Raw genomic sequence first — 27,140 nt, forward strand, 5'->3', positions numbered from 1 at the left:
TGAATACTAGAAAGGGGGTCTGCTTTGTTTGTCATAAATGCAAGTTCCTGGGCTCACTCTGGACTGACTCAATCAGCATTTCTGGGGTGGGGCCCAGGAACTTGCATTTACTCAACTCCCCAAGTGCTTTCTTGTGCACATTTTGGTTGGAGAAGTTGAGGGAAAACATGGACTTGGGATAGCTTGAAATTCCACTAAGCAATGTGGGATACCTGGTGTTCCTTCCTGCTAGTTCTTCTGAGGGGCCCCCAAGCCAGTCATAGTGCTGACCGGAGGCCATGTGGGGATGGATCTGTGAAGCCATCTTGACAGATAGCTCAGCATCTGAGGGATGGGAGTGCATTCACAGCTCATCTGTGTGGAGTCACTTCAATGCTTGGTGGCCGTTTAAAAACACAGCCTGTCCGAGAATGTGGTCTCTAAATTCCATATCCCTGGGCATTTAAAAACCTGTACATGAATATGTTTATAGCAGCCTTATTCATGATAGTTGAAACTGAAAACAAATGCCCTTCAGTAGTAAGGAGTTAAACTATGACACATCCATAGCATAGAACACTGCTCAGCAATAAACATGAACTATCAATACACCAATAAACTATTGATATACACAGCAACTTGGACAAATAGCTAGGAAAGCATTCTGAGAAAACACAGCCAATCCTGAGAAGTTACTGTATGACTCCACTTACACAACGTTTAGAAATGACAAATGTTAGAAATGGAAGACAGGTTTAGTGGTTGCCAGAGGTTAGCAACTAAGTGGAAGGGGTGGTGAGAGAGAGATGGGTGAGGTCATAAAAGGGCAATGCCAGGAATTCTTGGTGTTGGAACTGAACTGTCCATTACTATGATTGTGGACATGTGAACCTACACGGGTGGCAAAATTGTATAGAACTTAAAATCTGCACACAGATGGGTACAAATGAACTGGGAAATCTGCAAAAGATTGGCACATTGTGTGAACGTCAGTATCCCGGTTGTGATAGTACAGTAGAGTTTTGCAAAATGTTACCATTGGGGGAAACTGAGAAAAGTATACAAGGGGTCTTTCTGTATTGTTTCTTACAACTGAATGTGAATCTATAGTTATCTCAAAAAAATTTTAGTGAAAAAAAGTAGGGCCTGGACTTGCCCTTATTTTTGCTGGCCCTTGCCCATCTGGAGTAGGTATTTGTTAAAATTTACCTTTTCTTTCTTCCTCCACAACCCCCTCCCCCGCCGGGGGGAGGAGTTCTCAGCTTTAGATCAGTTGCTCTCCTTTTTCTACAGGAATTGTTCTCTTCAGGTGACTGCCATTCTTGGGTGAGAGCTTTGGAAAACTCAGAAATCTGAGAAACGAAATTTCTTGAGTTGGGGGTAAGTGGGACCTTGCCTCTTCTTATCCCAGGGCCATAGCCTGCAGCTTCAAAAAATCGAGAGGAAAAAAACGTGACTCCAAAGGCACACTCCTTGCATAGCTTTCTCTCAGTCTCCACTGAAGAATTAGTATGTTGTACCCATCTCAAGATAGACTCACTTCTATAGCCTTATTCCACCATGTGATGACAAGGTTAGTGGCATAGTTATCCGTCTCCCTAGTTACATCAGGAAATTGTGGATTGGCCATCTGTCCCATTCCTCTCTGTACCCCTTAGCACAATGGTGTTCAATAAATGTCTGTTGAATGAATGAATGTTGAACCTGACTTCACTACTGTTCAGTTCCACTGAAGGGAGGAGAGGGGCAGACACAGTGGTTTTTCAGGAGACATGCTATGTGGCTATTCTTGTCAAGATTTATTTCTCAAGGCTGGAATCAGTGTCAACATGATAATTGTTTTTTTTCCCCTTTGATTTGCATTTCAGGAGTAAGTTCCTGCTGAGCAATTCTAAAGGAATGGTTAAGGGGAATTTGGGGCCAGAGACTTGAAGAGGAGAGCTTTCTTAGCCTTTGGAGTCGTGGCAAGCTGTCCCTTCTGATTTCTGAATATTTGGAAAAGAGTCCTGTAAGAAAAGTTGAAGTAAAGGATTGGGCCCTGTGTGTCTGACAGCCTCACCATTCTCCCCAGGCCGACTGTCTCCACCCCTCCTCTGAGCTGTTTCCAGGGGATTGACTCATCCAAGATATTTTGCAAATTCTTCCTGATTGATAGGTTGAAGCTGCACCCTATCTTCTCAGCATCTCTGTAGGGCCAGCACTGCATGCAACAAATTGCTTCATTCCTTCAAAATTTTGAAAGTTTCACTTCATGAATTCTTGAATAAAACGTCTTCAGTCAAGTGAAGAATAACAGCAGAAGTATCAACCGGCCTGTTGTCAAGGAAAGAGGGTTGGGTTGGGTCCCCAAGGATGCATCCTCCAAACATCAAAGTTTAGGTCTCTGGCCCAATCACCCTAATATCTTATCTGTGAGCACTAGCCTACCCAGGCAGTTGCACTATTTTATTTTATTTTTAATTTAATTTAATTTAATTTGCCTCAGTGGGACAGTTATTCTCCAGCTGGCAGCTTCATGTGATTAGAAGTGGAGAGGCAGGAGGACTTGCCCCTCATTACTCCCCTGGTGTTTGGGTAAAATGACATTTCTCCTCCCTCCTCACTGTGCTTCTCCTTGCATTGCTCCAGGGTGCAGGCCTGCGGGTTTCCTTACCTCGATGGCCATTAGGACCAGTGGTACCCTGGGCAGTCTGATTGGTCATAGGGAGCAAACTCTAGTGTGACAGGTTCCCGTGCATGGGGGAATGTACTTGTTCACCTTCTGGATTTATGTAGATGAGGTCCTTAATGGAGAATATGCAGTGTTATTGTAGGACAGTGATAATAATGGTGCCTCTAAGTGAAGTGTTAGGAACCCAAGTACCAGATACCCACAGTGAGCACTAGCTGGACTGTAGATCCCAGTGGGGTGGGAGAAGGAAAGGAGGCTGCCTAGAGTTGCTGTGGGAGATCTGTAAGGAAACATTGTAGGTCAAATGAGCACTATGTGAGACATATGTGTGTAAGTCATGTAAAATCCTAGCATCCAGAATAATGGGGATGGGAATTTCAGGACTTGGCAGTCTCTTTTGAAAATGCCAAAGGGTGGATGTGGGGTGGGTGGCAAGCATATCTGGTCGGAAAATCTTTCTCTTTGCTCTCTGTAAATTCCCCCAAGCTTTCTCTGACACTTTGCCTGGAGATAATCTCTCTCCACCAGTCTCTGCTGACGAGCTTATTACTGTGTGTATCAACTCAGCCTCTCTCACTTCTTTGGGCTGAGTCAGCTCGGCCGCCCACTGCTTAGTCCTGACTAGGAATTTGCCAGAGGAGAGCGCAGGGCTGGACCAGCCGGTTATAGTCTTTGCTCTCTAGAGGGTCCACGGTTTGGGGATGTAAGAGAAGAGGAGGAAAGATTGAACCCCGTATAATTTAAAATATTTTCTTTTATCCCTGATACATGCTTGGCTGTATCTCAAGTGTGTGTAGAGTACTGTTCTGATTAACATAATAGAAAGCTATTTAGAGGGTCACTGAATTTATAGAAACTTTTCATGATTTACATTTTTCTAATCAATAGGTGTTGAAAGGACAAGCACTATCAAGGAGGAGTGTGTGAAATTTTTAGGTATTATTGTAACAGTTTTCTGTTCTTAAAGGAGATGGGGAATGTAGGTTGAAAGCTGCCACTTTTATTTTTTTGGAATAATTTTCGGAAGTGTTTCTTGTGCTTTTAAAAATGTTTTGAACTTTAGCTTTTTTTTTCTGACTTAGTGAAACCAATTTGAGGGTAAATAATATCACTCTGTGATATCCTTGTAACATGAGAGGAGTGATTAATGAAAATAAAGTCCCTAATGAAATAGTGGCTCTAGGCAATGATTGTCAATGGCCACCAAAAACACTGGGTGAAAGTTCGTGTGAGAGACTTTTTTTTTTTTTTTGAGACGGAGTCTCCCTGTGTCGCCCAGGCTGGAGTGCAGTGGCGCGATCTCAGCTCACTGCAAGCTCCGCCTCCCAGGTTCACGCCATTCTCCTTTCTCAGCTTCCCGAGTAGCTGGGACTACAGGCGCCTGCCACCGGGCCCGGCTAATTTTTTGTGTTTTTAGTAGAGACGAGGTTTCACCGTGTTAGCCAGAATGGTCTCAATCTCCTGACCTCGTGATCCACCCGCCTCAGCCTCCCAAAGTGCTGGGATTACAGGCGTGAGCCACTGAGCCCGGCCCATGTGAGAGACTTTTAATGAATGGACTAGGCTGGCATCATCTGAACCTACCACTGATTATCTCTAAAAGTTAGACAATTAGACATTCTGTGCCTTCTAGGCACAGACCCAGAATTGGGTCAGACCCAATTCTGACCCAATAGGAAGTCACAGCATTATCTATGTCATCTTGTGACTAAAAATATTGAACCTAGATATAATTAAGTTTCTAGATCCAGCTACCAGTTATATGGGAGGCAGAGGAAAGGGGAGCATGTTGGATGGCACTCCAAGGATGCATTCAGCCACTGGGCAAATGACTATTCAAATAATAAAGGGCATGGGGAAGAATGGGAGAGAAAACTTTTGGATAAATAGAGACTTAAAAGGCTAACAAAACAAATGCTATGTGTGGACTTTGTTTGGATCCTGATTTGAACCAATTAATTATAAAAATATATTTCTGAGATGATGAAAGATTAAGACAAGTTAGTAGATGATAGTAAGAAGTTCCTATTAATTTTATTAGATAATATTGTAGTGATGTTGAAAAGAAAAAAGTTCCAATTACTTAAAGATACTTACTGATATATTTATAGGTAAAATAATAAAAGTTCTAGGATTGGCTTTGAAATACAATAACAAAAAAAGGTGGTGTAGAGATGAAATCAAAATAGCAGGACTAGCCAAACATGGTGGCTCACACCTGTAATCCCAGCACTTTGGGAAACCAAGGTGGGCAGATCACTTGAGGTCAGGAGTTTGAGACCAGCCTGGCCAACATAGTGAAATCCTGTCTCTACTAAAAATATAAAAATTAGCCAGGAGTTGTGGTGGGCACCTGTAATCTCAGCTACTCAAGAGGCTGAGGCAGGAGAATCACTTGAGCCTGGGAGACAGAGGTTGCAGTGAGCAGACATTATGGCACTGTATTCCTGTCTGGGCGAAAGGATGAGACTCAGTCTCAAACAAAAACAAAATAGCAGGATTGTTCATAATTATTGCAGCTGGGGATAAGCACCTGAGGGTTTATATCCTATTTTTTTTCTATTCGGTGACACATGCTGAAAGTCTAATTGAAACAAGTTCTAGTTTTTATTTATAGGTCTCAGAGAAATGAAGCAGAGGACATACGTCATAGAATCGGCTAGGCCTCTTATCGATGCTTTTGTTTTTCTTTAAGAATTATGTTTTGAAGGTGTCTATAAGATTAGAAGATGAGAATGCTATAGACACAGGCTTTGGCTATCTCAGGTGAGGGGAGCAAGGGTCCTGAGAAGGTGGTGGTAATGGTCAGATGGCCAAGTGCAGGAGGGCCAGTGCTAATTTAATCGAGGATAGTTGGGGGCACATTTCTTTCTAATATATTTCCTTTTTCTGCTAAACCTGAGGCTGGGCACTATGTCTCAGTTACTGACCTATCCTTAGCCCTTGCCGGAGTGGTAGTGAAAATTTTAGGCACTTAATGGCAATATTGACTTGATAAATAATTAAATTTTAATGAATTGGCATCAACTTTTTGTATGAGTGATGTAGCTAAGGTTTTAACAAATGGTTAATGCAGTGAGTAGGCTGTTCTGAACAAATCCTTAGTCTTGAGCAAACGGCCACTATTAGATGTGGAGAACATTATGCCAGATAAATATGTCATTTTCATTATGGTTAGGCACGGGGCTGTTTTTAGATGGAGTCACGGGGCTGTTTTTAGACGGAGTCACTGTACCTGCTTTTCAGCCTCATGAATTCCCATTATGATCTCCCTGGTTATAACAAACACACATAATGCTAAAGATACTACTTTCTTAGGGACAGCGTTACAGCATGGAGACACAAGATTACTTGTAAACGAGGAGACAAAAGGAGCTTCAGTAAAATTACTTCCTATCAAGTGTAATAAACATGTACAATAAGTTATTAAGTACCTTTAAGGCAGCTCCCATTAATGATCCATCGAGACAACTAAATGAGATTTTAAGTAAAATAGAGAAAGAGAATACAGATGAATGTAAAGAAAAGAGGAGAATGGAAAATGAAGAAAACAAAGAGAAGCAGATATGATGGAAATTGCCCTGCCATCCTGAAGCAAGAGTGAAAGCAAATCTAATGAGTTTCTCTGCTTTCAGTTTTAAAAATAAGACACATTTCTCAAATATGAAATGTGGTCCATTATCTGTCAATGGTGTACTGAGTTGTCTTCAGGCAGCAAATATGTGCCATAAAATAAACTGCAAACTCCCCACTCCCTCCTTTTGAGGGGTGGCACAAATGTAGCCTGTTTGGAAAATTGGTTATTGATGACAGTTTTTATAGTATAACTGGAGAAATTCATTGACAGATGTGATGTGATGTGTGTGTGTGTGTGTGTGTCTGTGTGTACGTTACAGTTCATAGATTTTATGATGAACACTTTTAACATCTCTGAAACCAAGGTGTGTGTTAGCAGGGTTTAATTAGTAGCATTTTTTTTCTTGATGAATTACAAAATTATGTAGAATATTATAATCAGCCACATCTTATATTGTAAATTTGATCTTGATGAATTATAAAATTGTGTAGAATATTATAATCAGCCATGTCTTCAATTATAAATTTGATTTATTTGAGGGGGGAGAAGGAAGAGTATAGAAGAAATGGGAGAAAATGGGATGTCCTATGTAATGACATAATTTAGAAAAACTTTTTAAAAACTTTAATTCCTACTTTTGTTTGTATGACTATTTAGGGATAAAAGTTCCATTTGCTTATATTCCTTAGATGGATCCATGAAAATTGTTCAGTTCCTCCTTCTGAATGGTCCTTCACTTTTTTCTCTTACATTTTCTTTGCTTCTTATATACTTGTAATTTTGGCTTGCCAAGCTTCACATTCACAACTTTCCAAAAGGTGTTTATGACTTAGATCAACCATTGATTTGAGAATTAGCTGTGACAAGATATAAGGACAGCACCCAGATCTGTACCATAAGGTGGAACACAGATGCCCCTTAATATCTTCATGAATACCACTTCAGCTACACCCAAACTCGCGTATGTGTGGCCTACAAGCTGTGCTTCTGCTTCCATTTCTCACAACTGATTTTGGGTTTTCAGGGTACTTACTCATGCTAGATGCCACACAGCTGCAAAGTTCAGTTCAGCAGCTATGAGAAAAAGGGACCTTGGCTCTGCCCCACCAGAGTGAATAGCTTTTAACCCTTTAGAGCAATTCCTTTTGTTCCTTTGCAGCTGTAGGTCTTTTAGATTTCCACTGAGAGCTGGAGACATTAACTATCATGGGCTTGGTTGGCAAGTCATCAGTCACACGGAGAGGAAGTGAAGTTGGAAACCCCAATGCCTGCCACCGTCAGGTCAGGAGGCTTGAATATTGAGCTGTGATGTAGGCCCAGGTTTTGTGAGACAATGAGTCTCAGATGAACAGGTGATAAACCATAGCAGGGACTGGCTCAGCAATGTGGAACTGCCAGAGGGTCTAGGGGAGAGGCCAAAGGCATCTATTTGGATACTGGTTGCTGAAAATCACATGAATTTGGACAATAGATAAAGAAAGCAGTATCAGTCTCTGGCTGTATGTATCACCCAAACAACTGGCAAAAATTCAGTGAAAAATATTCATTGAGGCAGTTGAACAAAATCAGTGTATGCAAGGCTTAAGAGTTCTGGGCATACACTCATTGCAGACAGTGGATGCTTTCTAAAGCATCTAGTTTAGAAATCTAGCGATATTCATTTGTGTTCTATGCAAATGTCCTTTATACATCCATATAGTTACTGTTTCATCAGACCCAATCATTCCTCTCCAGAAACCAAACAAAATGTCACCTCCCCCTTGGAGAGATTTAGTCATTGACAGAAACATAATTTCACTTATCCAGCATGAGAAATGTTGACACTGACAAGAAGATAGTACCTTTTACCTTCAAAACTGTTTTATAGGAAACCATTTAAGCTAAAATAGCTTTTTCTTCCATTTTCTCCATTTTATCAGCAATGGCAATGATTACTCCCTTTGCTGTTCCAGTGGCCCTGCCATGTCAACCCACAGTCACAGTGCCTGAGACTGATCTGATTGATCTCTGGTTTAAAATGAAGATTAAACACACATGGGCCAGGTCTTAGGGTTGGGGCATCTGTGAGGATCTTGGGCAAAGGTTTAGTATCCTGACAAGGTTAGCTTTGTAGCTGTGAGGGGATGCTCATGCGAGGGAAACATGAAAGCTCAGTGCACTGACAGCCCCCAGACTGGGGCTGCGTCTGTATCAACACTGCGTTGAACAAAGTCACTGCAAGGAGAAGAGCTGTCCCGGGTCCTGAAAAAGGACTCACAAGAGAGCAGGAAAAAGTCAAGGAGAGTAGCAACAAAGCAGGCCATATGTCTGTGTCCCCGCCTAGAGGCAGATACCTTTGTGGTTAGGAGGGCACCTTGGGAGTCCTGTTGCCTATCTTTAAATCCCAGTGCACTATACCACACTTCCTGGGCTCTGGGAACATTGGTGAGCCTCTAACTCTTTTCGAGCATCACCTGTAAAATGAGGATAATAATGATTCCTACTTCACCCGGGGCTTTGATGATAATGCACGTACATCATTTAGCTCAGTTCCTGTCACATAGTAAGTGCTCAATAAATGTTACACTAGCTTTTTATCCCTTCATCAATCATATTGGCCTTTCTCATCAGTCTGTGAACTCTGCTGGAACGAGCATTCTATCTTATTCATCATTTTACTCTTGCATCTTCCTTCACCTCTTCACAACCTTAGAACAGCCTCAAGGCAGTCTCTCTCCTTGCTTCCATAACATGGCTGTCTCCTGGTTCATCTCAGACCTCACTGGCTATTCCTTCCCGGTTTTCTTTGCTGCATTTTTCCTCCACTAGATCTCTAAATGTCAGCTTTTTCCTTGGACTTCTCCTCCCCCTTTACTCACTCTCCAAATTCTAAAATAAGTATTTTCTGAGCTGAAATCTTCTCTGGATCCCAGACTCACATAGCTTAATTTTTACGAGACACCTCTGCTCAGATGCCTCTCAGAGCAAGTTGAATTTCAGAAACTATGGGTTCAAAATCAAAATTATTTTTCCTTTTCTTCCCTTATCAAATCATCTCAGTACCTGGCTCCACTATCTGCCTAATTTCTGAAGCAGAAACCTAGTAGTCTGCTTCTTGTTCTCTCCCCATAGCTAATCTATTAGCAAATCCTTGTGGTTCAGTCTCCAAGGACCTCAGAGCCAGCAACTTCCCTCCACCTCTCTGCCACCACTCGAATCCAGGCTGTCTTCATCTCTCTCTCGGAATGTGCAGGAGCTCTCTAACTGTCCTTTCTGTCTCTACCCATGACTTGTGACAGTCCACTTTCCATGTGCAGACAGAGAAATCTTTAAGATAGCAATCAAATTACATCCTTACCTTGATGAAATTCATTATGATTTTCCATTGCATATAGCGTAATGCCCACGGTCCCCAAAAGGGCCTACAAAGGCCCACAGGCTCTGGCCCTGCCTATTTCTCAAGCATCCTGGCACTTGCTTCTTCCCCTCACTCCCCATTCTCCAGTCTGGTGAGCCTTCTTTACACTGGTTTCATGTCTGGAATCTTTTCATGGTCCTGCTGCTTGGAAGCCTTTTCTCCCAGCTGCCATGGCTGCTGCTCTGGCTCTCCAGATCTTGTCTTGAACGTTGTCTTCTAGTGTGGCCCACCCTTCTCCTAGTGTGTTCTGTTCCAGCCTCCTGTTGATTGCCTTCACAACACATTCCACAATTTGCAATTTGTAATTCTTTTATTTAATTGGCTTGTGTCTCTTTCTCCCAGTGAGACCCACTGAGGTATATCTGGTGCCTAGCATAATGCCTAGCACACAGTAGGACTCCACAAATCCTTGGCAATTGAGTGACTCCAACAAAGTGCTTTGGAGAGGTGCTTCGAATGAATGAGCGAAGTTAGTGATATCTAAAAGTGTGTGGTTCTTTTTGGGTGATTGCGTTGTTATCAAGAGATAAAAGTGTCAAGCCTAAGGGAGGCACATGGTTTAAAGGAAAGACTGGAGGCTTGGGGGGTATAGCTTGAGTCTGACTCTTATTAGCTGTGTGAACTTGGGAGTGTTTCTTCACCAGTCCCAGCTTTAATTTTCTTATCTGTAAAATGGGGATTAAACATATGTACATTAGAGAGCATCATGAGTATTAAATGAGATAATATATGTAAATCCTCTGGCACAGAGCTGGCACACGGAGGTACTTGATACCTGGGCATTTCATTCCTTCTACCAAATAAAAACTCCATGGAGTTTCAGGCATCAGTGAACTGGGAAGAAAGGTACTTTTGGAGGAGAGAGGCTGTCTGGGTGCCAGCTCTCTCCCAAGCCTCATCCTCTGCTCTTGCCCCCCAGTCACATTGTATCAGGAATCTCAGATAAGTACAGGAAGCACATTTTGCCAGCAGTGAAGATTGCCAGTCATTGTAGGACACATGGGCCAGATAATTGCCCTGGTTACTCCTTCCTTGAAGTTGCAAATTTCAAATGTAAGGTTCTCAGATCCTTCAGTTTGGAATATGATTATATTTTGGGATGAAGCCCAGCATCATTTTTTTTTCCTATTTTTTTTTCCAGCTCAGTTTTACAATACCCTCCAACTCCCACCTCCATTGTTTGAAAAGCCTGCTCAGATGAATGCGAGGAGGCCTCTAAGAGCTCCTAACCATGTTTCACTAAGTGGCTCTATCCGCTATTGTTTCCATGTCTCCTTTTAAAGATGTCCCCTTTGTCCAAAAATCTGCTCCTTGCTCTTCACCTTGTTCCTTGAGCAGGTAGAGAGAATTTTATTTTATCTTTCTGCTCTGTGGTCTTTTTTGATCGATAGTTGGTGGTGTGGATGCTTGGGTGCCCCGTGCCACATCCCTGGGTCTACCTGTGATTTCAACTGCAGATGTAAAAGATGCTTTTAGACCCTCCTTGCTCTCTCTGCTTCTAGGCCTCAGGGGCTTCTCCAATGCGCAAGTGAGTAGCTCACCTCCAGCAAGTGCATTCTGAAAGTACAGGGATTACTCTCAACCAGTGGGGGATTGGAGCAGTGACCCTGGGTCTTGGTGACTAATTGGATTTTGCATTGAGGGAGATGGAGGAATCTGAGGTGACTGCCAGGTTGTTGAGACTAAGGAGACCAGCAGAGTTACAGGGATGGTGCAGACTGTCAAAATAGAGGGTACAGGAGTGACGTCAGGTGGAGATGAATGACCTCAGGGCAGGGATCATATTTTATCTCTGTATTCCCAGCACCTAGCATAGTGCCAGCACTTGTGTTCACAAAAGGTTTGCTGAAAGGGCCAACCCATTTCTTCATGTGCTGTCCCTTTCGTGAAAGCTGTTCTGTTGATATTGGGAAGCCAGGTGTGGCTACCCGTGCACCTTAATACTGTCCTCAAGATAGTGATAGATTTTTTTCTCTTTTAGTATTGGTTCTGTTGTTGCACAGAGCATCAGCATCAGATTCATAAAACTGCTATTTCCTTGTAATTTGTCAGGCCACTTTGGAAGTCATTTGCTTTGGGGGAAGATTAATCTTCTGGAATATCAGTATTGCGTGGTATTTCAATAAGCATCCTAAGTGGCTCAGCACATGTAAATTGTTTAGCACTTATATATCACTTATATTCTCCAGGAGCTCAACATTAGTTAATTCTCATGATACTTAAGAGATAAGTGTCATTTCAAGTCATGATTTGTATATCTTCAAGTTTATAAGTGTTCTCCGCTGCTTTTTTATTCAGTACTTGTTTCATTTTCTATCACCAAGACTTTAATTTTGTTTACTGCTCTCTTTGTGGACTTGGAACATATAAAGACTTTTGTTCAACAAAATGTGCAACAGCTCAAAGAGACCTACAGGGTCCTTTGTCCACGTTCCTCAGAATTAGAGGTTTGTAACAGGGAGATACGGCAGCAAGGGATAAACAAGGACGTTGCTTCATGAATGGTAGAGTTGTCCTAAGTTCTAGCTGTTTCTACACTTGGGAGGTTATCCAGGAGGCTTCACAAAAACATCCACCACCAAACCTTCCCACCACCATTCCAGCCCCTCAAGTGGCAAGAGTGTGAGCATTAGCTTGGGAATGGGTGCCAGCATGCTGCCCTGGAAGATGCCTGAGTGAGTAACGGGGTGCACACCAAGGAGCAGGGCACCCTGATGGAGCATGTATCTCTGGCGCCAGCCACAGGGACCCTTCATTGCCCACTGAGGGTCTGTATACTGAGAGGCCAAGAGGCAGCTGAAAGCTGCCAGAGAAGGCTGTGCACCATCCAGCAGGCAGCACCAACACTAGATCAACCCAGATATAGAACAGGGAGGGTTATTCCCCGTGCTGGGTCTGGCAGTGGCTATGGCTGGCATGGACCCTTCTGGCATGGACCAGAACAGATGTGGACTCCTACCATGGGAGCTGAGCAGACAGATACTGCCCCCACCCTAATACCCTGATCTTATGAAAGAATCCCCTTGGACCTGCTTGCCTTTCAGGGACGGGGAAGTTTGAGGGTGAACCCTGAATTTAAGTGACTATGCCCCCAAAGAAAGTCTTAAATTAGAAAGGACCAAGTTACCTCATACTGAAGGGTTAAAAGTTTTCCACTGTCAGCAGAAATGAAGGCTCGAGAGCTAAGCTGAGATTGGTGATAGATAAATTTTTAAAAATCAATTTTGCAAATTTTATAGACTCTCATGACTATCAAACATTCCATCACTTATTTTATTATCTCTTTCAGCAAATGAGGAAATTGAGGCTTAGAAGTATTGAATCACTCATGCAAAGACACCTGGCTAATAAATGGTGGCAGCGTTTTCAAAGCCAAGTCTAGCCTTTGCTCTCAACCCTTACCCGAATGAATTATATATGCTTCCTAAGCTTTTCCACCAAATGCATACCCCTCTCTCAGCTGGAAGCTGAGGTGGGTGGGCGGGGCTGGGTAGAGGTTACACTGGACACTGCAGGGAACTTGGAATTTCTTTGGGTGTTTTTTTTTTTTTTCTTCTAAATAATCATGTTTGATACGAAGAAATCATGCATTTTATATTCTGCTACATATTATTTTGTATTTTCTCTACTTTTAAAATGTTTTCAATTATGTAACATTTAAATAAATGAGCCATTTTAATCTTTTGGCACCTACCATCCCTCAGCAAACCTGGCAATCCCGGCAAACCCTCCAGGGCACACACATCCCAATTTGAGAGCCAGTGGGTGGCAAAAGTCTTGGGGACATAAAATACATTTATTTATTTTTTAAAAAAGAACTAAAGCAAAATAGAAAACATTTTTAATACTGTATGAGGAAACAAGGAAATAAAGCACACACACGTGTGTGTGTGTGTGTGTGTGTGTGTGTGAGAGAGAGAGAGAGAGAGAGGGGGAGAGAGAGAGAGAGAGAGAGAGAGATGGGGTTGGTGGAGTGGGGAGAGAGAGATTGACTGGCCCAGTAGGGTGCTAATGAAGCCTGAGGCTATTGGCTTTATGCCCATGGCCTGTGGGACTGATTAATTTTGTAGATTAGAGCAGAGACTGACATTTTTTGATCATGTGGCTCATCCATGACCATAGACCCCTCTCCTGGCCAATCTGTGAAGGGAGCAGGCCTTTGACTTGGCTTGGTGAGAGCGATTGTCCTCAAGACAGCAAGAGCCAGAGAATGGATCCTTCAGTGGCTGTGGACCCCAGCTTTGTCTGCAAATGTGTTCTGGGCTCTAGGAACCTCTCACTGCTTTTCTATGTCTCTAGCATTACATTTATAGTCACCAAGCAACCTTATGATTCCTTGTTTTCTAGAAGGGAGTATCATAGGCATTGGTCACAAATATTCCCATTGTTGTGAAAATTATACTTCTTCACCTGTGAGTTGGTAAATTAGCATCCTTGTGTAGCAACCATCTCTTGTGAATTTTCTTGGCAAACTTCTCAGAGCTAGAGCACACTTGGGTGAACAGAAGAAGACAGGTTTTACATCTGCAAAGCTGAGGTACAGCCCTTGGGATCTCTATTAGTCTGAGGCTGGGTCTGAGCAGCCAATAGCCCATCTCACCTCCTTCCGTGCTGTCTCTTCTGCTGGGGACCAATCTTATACTTAGGGGTTGTGAATGCACTTAAAAGTGTTCAATCTCTTTAGTAAGTAGAAGAATGCAGATAGGAAAATGACATGGCATTCATTTGCTTAGCAAATCGGCAAAATCATAATAATCCCCAGAGTTGGGAAGCATAGAGAAAACTGCCCTTTCAAGCTGCCAGTGAGAAAGTAAATTGGTGCACTTTCACTTTTTCTCAAAATAGTAAAAAGATTTTAAAATGCCCATGCCTTTTGATTCACCAATCCTATGTCCAGGACTGAATCCTAAGGAAATAGATCACAAGAATTGCTTGTAACAGTGAAAAAATTGTGTCTACCCTATTGCACCTGCCTTCCGGTAGGGGAGTGGTGAAGTAGATCATGGTTTGTATACATGATGGAATGTGTCACACCACTAATGTAATCTGGTTGCAGCACATGCACAGACATGGGCAGATGCTCCTGATCCAGTTGAGTGAAAACATACTGAATGACATAAATATGGTATTTCATTCTTAATATTTGAGAATGTATGTGGGTATATGTATATGTCCATATATGTATGCTTATATGTATGTGCCCATGCCCATCAACAATGGCTATCTCTGAGCGGTGGGATGGTGACTGCCTCCAACAGAAAGCCAACTGAGCAGTTGGCCTTACCCTTGTGACATCAGAATACTCTTGGTGTTATTGCATTTAGACTTCCTAAGTCTGACCACCATCCCTGTGTTAATGATCTCCTGTTTCTGGACTTTTAGACCTCGGTAGTCTTTTGGTCATTCCTCTCAACTGCTGCCTTCTCTGTGTTCCTGGCTCTTCCACCTCTGCCCTACAGAACCCCATTTCTCCCCCACCAACCCCAGCCAAGCTCCTCATGCTTCTGGGGTGTAATTCTTCAGTAGTCCATTAATGCTGTTCTTCAGTTTCTGGCAGTTGTTCTTTGCCAAGCCTAGTGCCTTTGGGACTCGACTTCTTTGCCCTTTCCTGGCCCATGTAGTCAGCTTGCTGCTGTAGCTCCTGCAGCACCCGCAGAGAGGCCACACCATCTGTCTAGCTTTTGCTCATCCCTGATGTGTTTCTTCTGTCTCCCAATTTTATCTCCACTGCCCCCAGGCCTTTGCCTGCTCACATGGCAGGGCCTGCCACTCATTCCTGGAGAACGTCCAGGGCAGTGGGGTTGAGTGGCAGTGAGCTCGCCTTCCATGTGGGAGGACTGGCTGCGATCCAGGCAGCTTTGCTGATGACCCTGCCCTGCCATTCTTTATTAAGCAGGACTTGTGCCTGGCATGGATGACATTGTCTTTCCACAGAGAACTAGGCTTAACATGTGCTTGGAAAATGGCTTCAGTGGTGGCTAGAACAGTGGGATTTAGAAAAAAGAAAGTTTCAGAAACCAACGGTAATTCAATGCTGTACTTTGAAGTCAGTATCCAAACTCTCTCTCTTTCTCATTTAGGATCTCTGTAGTTTTTCCAGACAGCCATGAGATATTATTGGAAAGAAGGTGCCAGAATCACTGATACTCTTATGTAGGTATACCTGAGTTTTCATACTGATTCTATTACATATTATCTGAAAATCATGGGCTAGTCATTTAGCCTTTATGGTCTTCAGTTTCTTCACTTGATAAAAGGAGGCTTACTACTACTAATAGTGACAATGGCTATTTATTGTGTATTTACTATAAGCCAACTACCATGCAAAACCCTCAAATTTAATCCTCCTGAAAATGATATGGTAGATACTGTTAATTTCCATTTTATAGATTGGGAAAAGGAAATTTTAAGGATGTTATATATTCAAATCCACACTGTTTATAAGGCGTGGAGCCAGTAACTGAACCCAGTCAGCCAACTATGCCCCTATGCTTGAAGTCCACACTATTTATTTCTCCCAGTGAACTGGCGTAGGTGAAGCACCTCCTTCAATGTCTCTCACATACTAAATGCTCAAAACTGCCTCTCCTAGGGGCATCCTGGGTCAAGCTTTGGAGTCAGGGGCTCTTCTCTTCATGGACATTTCAGGGCTTTACAACTAAAACCCAGAAGCAGGCTGGCTGCCTGTCTCATATCTGAGGCTGTAGGCTGAATCTTTCATTCCCTTTGTGACAGTGAAGAATGAAACTCTAATTTATGATCTCCCACTCTCTTTATGGAGCCTCTGTTCCTATACCTCATCAATCATTGTCACTTTGAATTTTGCAGTGTCTTACAAAATCAACCTATGTTGATCCACCCATTGGTTTAAAGCTTCTGCAATGAAGATCTGTGTCTATTTTGTCTATCTGAAATGGGCTTCATACCACATAGAATCTCCAACAACAAACCCTCAATAACAGCAATGAGGACAACAACAATCACATCAGCCACCACCACCATGATTAATGTTATCCCAGATCCCACCTGTATTAATCTGTTTTCACCCTGTTATAAAGAACTTACTAAAACTGGGTGATTTATAAGGAAACAAGATTTAATTGACTCACAGTTCTGTATGGCAGGGGAGGCCTCAGGAAACTTACAATCATGGCAGAAGGTAAAGGGGAAGCAAGGCGTGTCTTACATGGTGGCAGGAGAGAGAGCATGAAGTGGGAAGTGCCACACCCTTGCAAACAATCAGATCACATGAGAACTCACTATCACAAGAACAGCAAAGGGGAAGTCCATCCCCATGATTCAGTCATATCCCACCAGGCCCCTTCTCCAACACATAGGGATTACAGTTTGAGATAAGATTTGGGTGAAGACACAGAGCTAAACCGTATCACCACCATACCGGGTACCCACTGTTAAGTGCACTATGTGCTGAACTCAGAGGTCTCAAATTAGAATTCCTGCTGGCCTAGGCAGGAGCATAAATGAAGAGTCAGGCAAGGTGGACTACAGTGAACCAGAGCCTGTGGCCTCACCAAGGAGGAGGCTGTTACTTAGCTATGGTTGAATGTTGCCATGCTAGACTGCAATCTCAGTTTTGTCAGATCTTTACGTCTCTCAAAAGAAATTCTAAATATGGATTGTTATGTGCAATTTTCCAATGTAAAAATATTGGCAAGGAGTTCACATTAAAAAAAATCCTTATCTGTGGGATGCATACCACTTTCTTTTACAGCCTCTCATCTAACTCTTGTAGGTCACTGAGTGAACATCATACAATGATCACAGCATAAGCCATGATCATGGATAGTGGATGTAATCAATGGTTTTATGTCCTAGAGGTCTCTAAAGGGCTATTGCAAGGCCACTGCCACTTTAAGGGGCAGCCCAGGACTCCAAAGGGGACATCAATGTGACTATACTAATTACAGTGGCTTGTATGCCAATCCCAGGCTCCCATCCTGGCTTCCACACTTTTTTTTGTTGTTGTTGGCTTTAACACTCTTTGCTCTCTACTTGGCCTGATCTCCTACCAGCTGACCACAAGTTTGGCCTGGTTCTCCTTTTGGCTCTGGTGCGCTCCGTCTTCTTCTTTGAAAGGAACTGAGCTGCCCACCTACACTGAAGCTCTGCTAGAGGTAAAGCTTTCCTCACCTGGGCTTCTCTCTTGATACCTGTGCTGTTCCTCCTACAGGGCCAGCTTTCCATCTATTCTACTGGGAGTCTTGGAAGTAGAAGCCAACACATAGATCCTAGCCATGGAGTACAGTCTCTATGAGTTTCTGTCATCCTGAAAAATTCATATGTTGGGGTCCCAATCCCCCAGTGCCTCAAAATATAACTGTATTTGAATATAGACTCTCATTAAAGAGGTGATTACATTAAAATGAGGTCATTAGGTCTAATACAATGTGACTGGTGTCGTTATTAAGAGGAGGAGATTAGGACACAGACACACACAGAAGAAAGCACATGTGAGGACACGGTGAGAAGGTGGCCATCTGCAGACAAGGAGGGAGGCCTCAGAAGGAACCGATCCTAAGGACAGCTTGATTCCAGACTTCTAGCTTCCAGAACCCTGAGGAAAGTTCTGCTGGCACTTTGTTATGGCAGCCCTAGCAAACTAATGCAGACCCTGAGCAAACATGTCAGCCAAGTGTTTCTTTGTTCCCCATGGTCATCGCTACATGCAGCCTGACCTCACCACTACAGTGACCCATGTCACGCACTTCACCATTTGGTCTGGAATGGGAGTGTGGGCACAGATAACTCCTGGTCTGCTTGGGCTCCTACCCTGGAACTGAGGTGAACACAGTGGGATTGTTAGGTATTAGAGACCTGTATTACCAGGGAGAGTTTATGACAGTGGAGTTAAAGGGAGAATCCAAGCTTAGTCAAGAGGGGAGGCAAGGTTATGTTCTGATGGAAAAGTCTCACCAGAAGCCTGTGGGGTCAGGGGGGATTTAGACTCTGGTTTACAGATAGGTTGGAGTAGGTGGTTTAGGATCAAAGCTGTGAAAAATGAGAGGATATTAGGGCCCTATTTTTGTATCAACTTAAAGGGACTGGGTAAGGCCAACTTAAAAAAAAAAATCTCTGGTCTGTGAGATTTGATTATATCATCTTGGTTGATTTTCTGTCAGATGAAACCTGTGTATTGAAGTGTCCGGTATGAAGAACATTTGTAGCTTCTCAACATCTTCCCACATCTTCATCTTATTATTTTTCATTGAATCTGGAACTCTTACACATATCGACCAGCGCTGCAGTAAGCAAAGCAAAAACATATTAGTTGATACTTGTGAAATTCATATTTTCCAGGAAAAGAAAAAAACCACTGTGACATATTATTTTTTTAACATCAGAATTTCCAACAAATAAAGGCCTTCTTCCTGGCAAAGCTATGGAAGTCACTAAAGGCTGCTAGCCTGTGGCCACGTGGCACAATTAGCAGACGATGGCTCCTTGGCTTTGCCAAGTTTGACAGAAGTGGTGTCCTGTGATGTGTGAGGTCTGCCCTGCTGGGCAGCTTCCCCATTGATCTCGTCTTGGCTCCAAGAACTGGAGGAACTGGGAGGGATGGAATCTCAGCCTTACAGAGCCTGCAAGTGTCAGGTTTGCATTTCCAGCAGCTGACAATTCTTGTTTTTGACAAGTTAAACAGTCTTCTTGGTGTATTGGTGGTTCACTGCAAATCATTAATGCAAGTTTGTTTGGAATAGAAAGTTCACAACATTGATTTGTTGAAATGAGGTAAGAGAAATGCCAGATTGTCAGATGGGTGAGTCTCTTTAGGGCCAGCAAAAATGGTGACCCTGGGCTCAAGAAAGGGAGACTATTGAACTATGCTAGGTGGAACCTTTTTTCCCCCCATTCAAAGGCAATCAGTGGCAGCTGAATCTGGACCAGCACACTCCTTCACTGAGACTTCAATTATTCATTCCTCCAACATTTATTGGCCACCTACTATGTGACAGGGACTATTCTAGATGCTGGGAACATAGCAATGAATAATTAACATGGTCATTTTTCTTGTGGCTCTTTCATTCTGGTTGTGGGAAGGCAATAGACATATGATATATACCATAAAGAACATTAAATAGGTTAATGAGTTAGAGAAGGTGGTGGAGGGCTGTCTTTAGGGCTGGTTAGGAAAGGACATTATTCCAAGGAGGTGACATTGAAGCTGAGACCTGAATCATGAGGAAGAAGCAGCCCATGAAGGAAAAGAGCAACTAGTGCCAATGGAAGAGCAGCGCAAACACCCTGAAACTTGCCATGGTTGTGTTTGGGGAAAGAGCTGTGTGCCTAGAGCAATGTGAGCAAAGGATGGAGTGGAAGGAGCTGAGGTCACTAGAAAGTCTGCTCAGGTGGCACATTATAGGTAAGGTAAGAAATTTAGATTTTATTCTAATTGCCTCTTTCAACTAACACCGATAAGGCACTGGGTTTAGAAAAGCAGTGTTCATCATAATCTCATGGAGCCAGACGAATGTCCTTGTTGGTCACATGTCCCAGGTGTACATCAGGTTCACACCAGAGAGTGGTCAAATCAGTGTGCACACCCAGGCCTGTCTGCCTCTAAAATGGGTGCCTTTCTGGCCCCTCTCTGACTTCCTTCCTACCTGATACTGAAGGCAGGGGTTATGCATTACAAGGGACATAGTTGTAGAGCTCCCCTGGAGCCCACTACCTGTGACCACATTAACACTCTGAGACTCAGCATCTTTATCACACAGAAAGGCCTCAGCTGAAAATGAAGCCCTTGTCTGGACATTACATGGGAGGAAAGATTTTATAGCCCAGGGGTAACAAGGGTGAGAGAGGATGTATTAGTTAGGGTTCTCCAGAGAAACAGAACCAATAGGGTATCTCTATCTCTATCTCCACCTCCACTGCCTCTACCACCGCCTCTGCCTCTGCCTCTGCCTCTGCCTCTGCCTCTGCCTCCGCCTCCGCCTCCGCTCTGCCACCGCCTCTGCCTCCGCCTCTGCCTCCGCCTCCACCTGGCTATGGAGATTCATTACAGGAACTGGCTCACATGTTTATGGAGGCCAAGAAGTCCCATGATCTGCCATCTGCAAGCTGGAGAACCAGAAAAGTCAGTGATGTAATTCAGTGTGAATTCAAATGCCTGGGGACCAGGAGCCAGTGGTGTAATTTCCATTCTGCGACTAATGGTCCCAAACCCAGGAGATCTGACATCTGAAGCAGGAGAAGATGGATGTCCCAGCTCAAGAAGGGAGAGGGAGGGTTCACCTTTCCTCTGTTTTTTGTTTGTTTGTTTGTTTTTGTTTTGTTTTGTTTTGTTTTTCCTATCTGAGCCCCCTCAGTGGATTAGATGACAACTGCCCACATTAGTGGGCACACAATCTGCCCACATTGGGTAGATCTTTTTCAGTCTACAAATTCAAGCATTATTCTCTTCCAGAAATATCCTCACAGACACACCCAGATGTGTTGCATCAGCCATGTGGGTATCCCTTAGCCCAGTCAAGTTGACACAGAAATTTACACCACAGTGAATTTCATCATAGTTCCAAAATAACTGAAGTGCATTTTATGAGGAATAGTAAATCCTACCTATTTTCACTGGGGACAGAACAAGACAGTAGGTTCTTTTTAAGTAGAAGTTCTTGACAGATGTCCTTAGACCTCTCAGGGATCCAGAAAGGCAGTTGTTGGGTCCATAAGCTATTTTTCACATTTCAAAAATGTCTAATGTCTAATGGAGCCACTTCAGCAGATTGGCAGAATCTATCTACTAAAGGTGAATATGCACATATCCCAGGGCTCAGCAATTCCTCTACTAGGTATGGGTACTAGATACAGAAATACTTACATATATTCCCCAAAAGATATGAACCAAAATGTTCAAAGCAGTGCACTTGGAAATGGACAACACAGGGAAATTATCCAAATGCCCATCAACAGTAGAACTGATAAATTGTAGTATACTTATATAGTAGAATATGAGCTAAGCACTGAGAATGAATAATCTTTAACTATGTGTAACATAGATCTTAGTGATGGTGAGCGAAAGTAGCTAGACATAAAGAATGTATACTGTAAGAATAATTTACACAAAGTCCCGAGACTGGGAAATCTATACTGTTGGAAATCAGGATGGGATTATCCTTATGGGAGCATGGTGTGTAGTGACCAACAGGGAAGTTGAGGGTGCTGGTAATCCAAGGTGCTGATGATGGTCTGTTTCTTGATCTGGGTGCTGGTTATGTGGGTATATTTGGTTTGTGAGGACGAATTGAGCAATACGTTTTCTGGTATGTGTGCTTTCTGTAGTATATTACGTAACACTTCAAGTAAAGTTTTAAAAATGTGGAAAATTTAAAAATGGGAATTATACTATGGCTATTGGCGATTTTTACTGTAAACGCAGTTGAATGTAATTATTCATAATACATGATGGGAGAGGAAGGTAATTGTTGCTGGAAAAACTGTTTGTAATGCTTTTAAAATGTGGGCTTAACCCAGGGCAGAGAATTATGAAAAATGTCCTTGGGGAACACACTTGTAAAAAAGTTTCAGGGCCGGTAGGCTAAACTTTTAAAGCAAATTGTCTGCCTAGTAGTGTGTTTGTTACCAAAGGTGTCCAGAGACATTTTGTGGCATTTTCATGAAAGATATAAGAGAATGTTATCATTCCAGGATGACTTAGATTTAGGCCTTGCAAGACACAGGGAGGTGAGTTAATGCTTGCTTCCTGTGGACATTTTTAGATTGACTTGTTATGAGTTTCCTGTTCAGTGAAAATGAGGTGAGAGGCCCTAGTTAACCTGGTCTTTTCCCCTTTGCTCCATCCAGAGAACTGCAGGTGGCCAGCTGTATTTTCCAAGGCTCAGATGTCACCTCCAGTCAATCAATAAACTAGGAAGACGTCAGAAAAGAGGAAGAATGGTTTGCTTGATTGAAAGTGAGTTTGTCATGGTATCAATGAGACAAAGTGCTTATGCTCTTCTAGTACTAGGCTTTACTCTCCTCTTGGCAACCAGACAACCTTCCACCATCTCCTAGCCACCTTTTGCCACCATCTTCCGGCCACCAGCCAATCCAGTCTCCTACCTGCTGTGTGCATCAGTTGGGGGGAGTCAGGGAGTCCTCATCACTAATCTAATTCATCTCAATTTTTACAGAAACTTTGCCAGAGCAGGGTTTGCTGCAGTTGGTGGTAAGGAAGTGAGAAACTGCTACCACTTATTACTTTGCTCTACTGAATTAGTTCATGAATTAGTTCAGGTAATGACTTCAATCTGGGTGCCTGGAGGAGCTGAGGGTCAGCTGTCTCACCTGGAAGGACTTGGCAACCCAGGTTCTAGACAGCAGGGGGAGGGGCCAGCAGCTAGAAGAAAGCTCTCTTCAGCAGGAGTTGTGTGACAGTGAAAACGGCTCATCAAGAGCCATGGCCTTGGACCCCAAGACTCAGCCAGAGATGCAAGGTGGTGAGATGCCCTACCCAGCAGCCATTCTTATTCTTCCTCTTGAGTGTCCACTTCTCCTCTTGGCCCAGGGGGTAAATCTTGATTAATTTAAGCCAAACTTAGGAGTCCAGTTCTTCTTGCCAATGACTGATTTAAGGAGGAGATTTTATCCCAAATCTAGCCAAGTAGAAGAGAGGGGAAATACACTGGGGGGTGTCTGGTAAATATTTCTTCTTTGTCATGCCTTGATGTGACTCCTGAAATGCTTGCAGCCATGCTGTGACTAAGAAGGCAGCAGGCCTGGAGATAAGCCAATGTGTTTAGGTTGCTGAGGGGAAGATGGTAAGGGCCTGGATCCCTCAGGCCACTAGAGAGCCTTTGCAGTAAGTAATACCAGACTGAATTTCCATTATGGGAGCTAATACATTTTTTTAATCGTTTATTTAAGCCAGTTGAATTTGAGTATTTTGTTACTTGCAGCCCAAACCTCCCTAATTAATCTGAAGCTTCAGCCCAACTTTTTCCCATCTACCTATACATATTGTCAATTTCCAGCTAGAAAATTTTACTTGGATGTGTCCTGTAAGGCATTATTTTTCAGCCTAAAAACATTTAAAATTTAACTACTTGTCTTTTCCTCAAATATACCTCTCAAATTTTTACTAGAAATAATTAGAAATCTTTGACTTATCCTACTTGCAGTTAGTTAATGCGCCCTACACATACACAAAATTATACAATTTGATTTTAACAAGCATAAAAAAATTTAAATCTTTTATGAATGCTCTTTGTATGGCAGGCCCTGTGCTAGGAGCTTTTTTGTAGATTTATATAAACTATTGCAAATTCTTTTTTTTTTTTTTTTTTTTTTTTTTTTTTGAGACGGAGTCTCACGCTGTTGCCCAGGCTGGAGTGCAGTGGCGCGATCTCGGCTCACTGCAAGCTCCGCCTCCCGGGTTCCCGCCATTCTCCCGCCTCAGCCTCCTGAGTAGCTGGGACTACAGGCACCCGCCACCGCGCCCGGCTAATTTTTTGTATTTTTAGTAGAGACGGGGTTTCACTGTGGTCTCGATCTCCTGACCTTGTGATCCGCCCGCCTCGGCCTCCCAAAGTGCTGGGATTACAGGCTTGAGCCACCGCGCCCGGCTATATAAACTATTGCAAATTCTTAAAACAATATGGCAGAATAGATAATTTTATCCCCATTATATATCTTAGGAAAATAAAGCTAGAGCTGTTAGGTAGCTTGCCCAAAGTCACACAGCTTGTCTTAGCTGAAAGGAGACTGGAACATAATACAGACATTCCCCCTTTGGGTGTTCCTCTTGTCTGGCCACCACTTCCTGCAGACCTGTCTTGCATCTATATTTCCATTTCCTCTCCCACTATCGCTTTTCAGGTTTAGTCCTAAGTGTTCAGTGCCTGGACTATTGCAGTGGAAAAACCTTCTGGACTCTCTTGCCTCAAACCTTAGCTGCACGTTACTGCTGTACTGACTTCCCCAAGATACAGCTCATTCCACTTTCCCACGTTAACATCTTCCGTGATTTATTATCATCTGTAGCAGCAGTAACAGTGGCAGGCAAGTAATATAAATATGTGAAGTCTGTTGAAGACACTAGGCTCTAAACTGCTTATGTGGGGACAAAATGCCTTTGGAACACTGGGCAATTTAAGTAATAAAGCATAAATTGGCTACCAGTTTGTAACCAAGTGCCCTGAAGACAAAATTCATTATTTTTCTCACAGCATTCAAGGGCATCTAAAACTGAATCCCAAACTAATATCTCCCTCTTATGTCTTAGTCACCACCCCTCTGAAGGCTCTCATTTAGATACAAGGCTAAGTCCCTCCATTCTCCATATGGACTTGACCGCTATGCTCTTTCTCATGCCTTTGTCCCGGGAATTTGTCCATTCATTCCTACCTACTCTTCGATGGTCACAACCCAGCTCCAGTCCCTCTTCCTTGACAAAGTATTCCTGGGATCTCATAGAAGGGACTCTCAGGTGTGCAAGAGGCTTGCAAAGCCTGCCGGCCAGGCTCCTAGGTGATCCTTGCTGGGCATTTGCTGGGCCTGAGTTTGAATACTTAGGTCACTACTCCCTAAGACAGCTTCTGCCACTACTGGGCTTCACTGGCTGTTCAAAGACCTGTGTCAGTTGAGCCAAATGTTATCACCCTAGTGTCTGCCTTTTGAGGTCAGGTATGACAAGCCTACTTTTACCTTTAAAATATTGAAAGAGCAATTGTATGTCTTCCATCTGTTCAGAATCCTCCATGTTCAAAACTCTTGAAAGGGATAGTTTTAGACAGACATATGAAGAGCTTCAGAAACAAATCAATGAATTTATGGCAGGTTTTTATGTAGTACTGAATACATTAAAGGAGAATTACCAAGTGCTTGCTTTGGGAGGGGATGCCAAACTGGAGCTTGTAGGAACCTCAGTCCTTTCTCTGAAGGAATCATGTTCAGTGTTTGACTACTTATGAAAAGTTGGAAGAACATCTTCAGCCTTTCAGGAAGAGAGAAAATGCTTCGTTCATTGGCTTTGTTTTTATTTATTTGTTTGTTTATTTCTTATTTTATTTGAAACAGTCTCGCTCTGTGGCCCAGGTTGGAGTGCAATGGCGCAATCTTGGCTCACTGCAACCTCTGCCTCCTGGGTTCAAGCAATTCTCCTGCCTTAGCCTCCTGAGTAGCTGGGATTACAGGCACCTACCATGCCTGGCTAATTTTTGTATTTTTAGTAGAGATGGGGTTTCACCATGTTGGCCAAACTGGTCTCAACCTCCTGACCTCAAGTGATCCGCCTGCCTTGGCCTCCCAGAGTGCTGGGATTACAGGTGTGAGCCATCATCCTCAGCCTTGGCTTTAGTATTAGCTCTTCCCCTCTACAAACCCACTCCCTTTTACTTCAGGGACAAGGTTGATGCAGCCCTTGATTTAAAAAATGTGTCCACTGTTGTATTTTATAAATAGGAACAAACAGAAATACCCAGTTCATAATAATTTCTCTCTTGAAATATTAATATGTTTGAGATTTCAGATAGACTAAGTGGAATTTACAAAATCTATAATATAACAAAAAGTGTTCCAGTAAACCCAGAAGAAACTGCATCTAAAGGACTTTGTTGTACTTGTTTATTCTTCAAATAGAATTGGCATAGATTTGGTATATTGTATTACTCATTTCCTATTTGTAAGGGATTATGAGTTATATAGAATACACATTTTTAAACTGGGAAGAAACCCTTTAGATCTCTCTCATATCTTGCCTGTATTCTACATGAGGATCAGATGCAGTGTTTGACTGTCCAAGTGCATTCTAAAGCCCTCTAAAGAAGCATTTGACTTTGAGTAATGAACAGGTGATCAGACCAAAGGGGACAAAAGTGGACAGAAACACAAAAGTGGTATGGATTAACTGTTCAGGAGCCATACTTTGAAAACTCTTCCCTGCACAACGATTGTGTGTGTGTGTGTGTGTGTGTGTGTGTGCGCGCACACCTGTGTATGTGTATGAGGTGTTGGTATGGGGTGCAGTTGGGGACTTGAGAGTGGGGTAGAGATTTTTCTGAAACTTCTGTCTGAGGGAACTGGAAAACTGTTTTCCTGATAGCATATTTAATCTAAATTTGTTAGGAAGCAGCCACACTGAATTTTGGTATATTCATCCATCCCTCTACTGAATTTCCACAGCACTAATCGTCTGCGGCACTTACTTGTCAGTAACCTCCCTCCTTGTAATGCTGTGAGCTTGTGTGTCATTGCAGGCCACCTCACTGGGCTTCCCATGGCTGTCCATCATTTGCCCAGGTAGAAGCCAAACCCTTCAGAGGGAGGGGCTATGGTCCTGGCCCAAGTGTCCCTCATAAGTCTTCACAGAGCGACAACAGAGCATAGGTGTCCATAAGCATTTGTTGTCAGACCCACAGAGAACAGAAAGAACCCTAAATACAATGGAAGAATTACCAGGTGGGCTCCTCAAGTTAAATCAGGCTATTACCAATGTCATCACATCTCAGCGTTCAGGGGCTTTAAAGACCATCTGTTTGAAAAGTCTCCCTCCCATTTAA

General features: G+C 43.0%; 1 long non-coding RNA gene and 1 pseudogene across 1 annotated transcript in view; both read left to right on the forward strand.

Moving 5' to 3' along the window:
- LOC135966524 (uncharacterized) overlaps nucleotides 1-2,274 on the forward strand; it is a 100,837-nt gene extending 98,563 nt beyond the window's left edge. Inside the window, exon 4 of the long non-coding RNA XR_010579858.1 lies at nucleotides 1,848-2,274. This is a non-coding gene — a long non-coding RNA (uncharacterized lncRNA). The remainder of the gene's footprint in view (nucleotides 1-1,847) is intronic.
- A 20,767-nt stretch (nucleotides 2,275-23,041) lies between these two features.
- LOC102125361 (structural maintenance of chromosomes protein 4-like) lies at nucleotides 23,042-26,220 on the forward strand (annotated as a pseudogene).
- The last annotated feature ends 920 nt before the right edge of the window (nucleotides 26,221-27,140 follow it).

Source organism: Macaca fascicularis, chromosome 12 (genome assembly GCF_037993035.2).
Source record: "Macaca fascicularis isolate 582-1 chromosome 12, T2T-MFA8v1.1".
In the NCBI taxonomy this organism is placed as follows: Eukaryota; Metazoa; Chordata; class Mammalia; order Primates; family Cercopithecidae; genus Macaca; species Macaca fascicularis.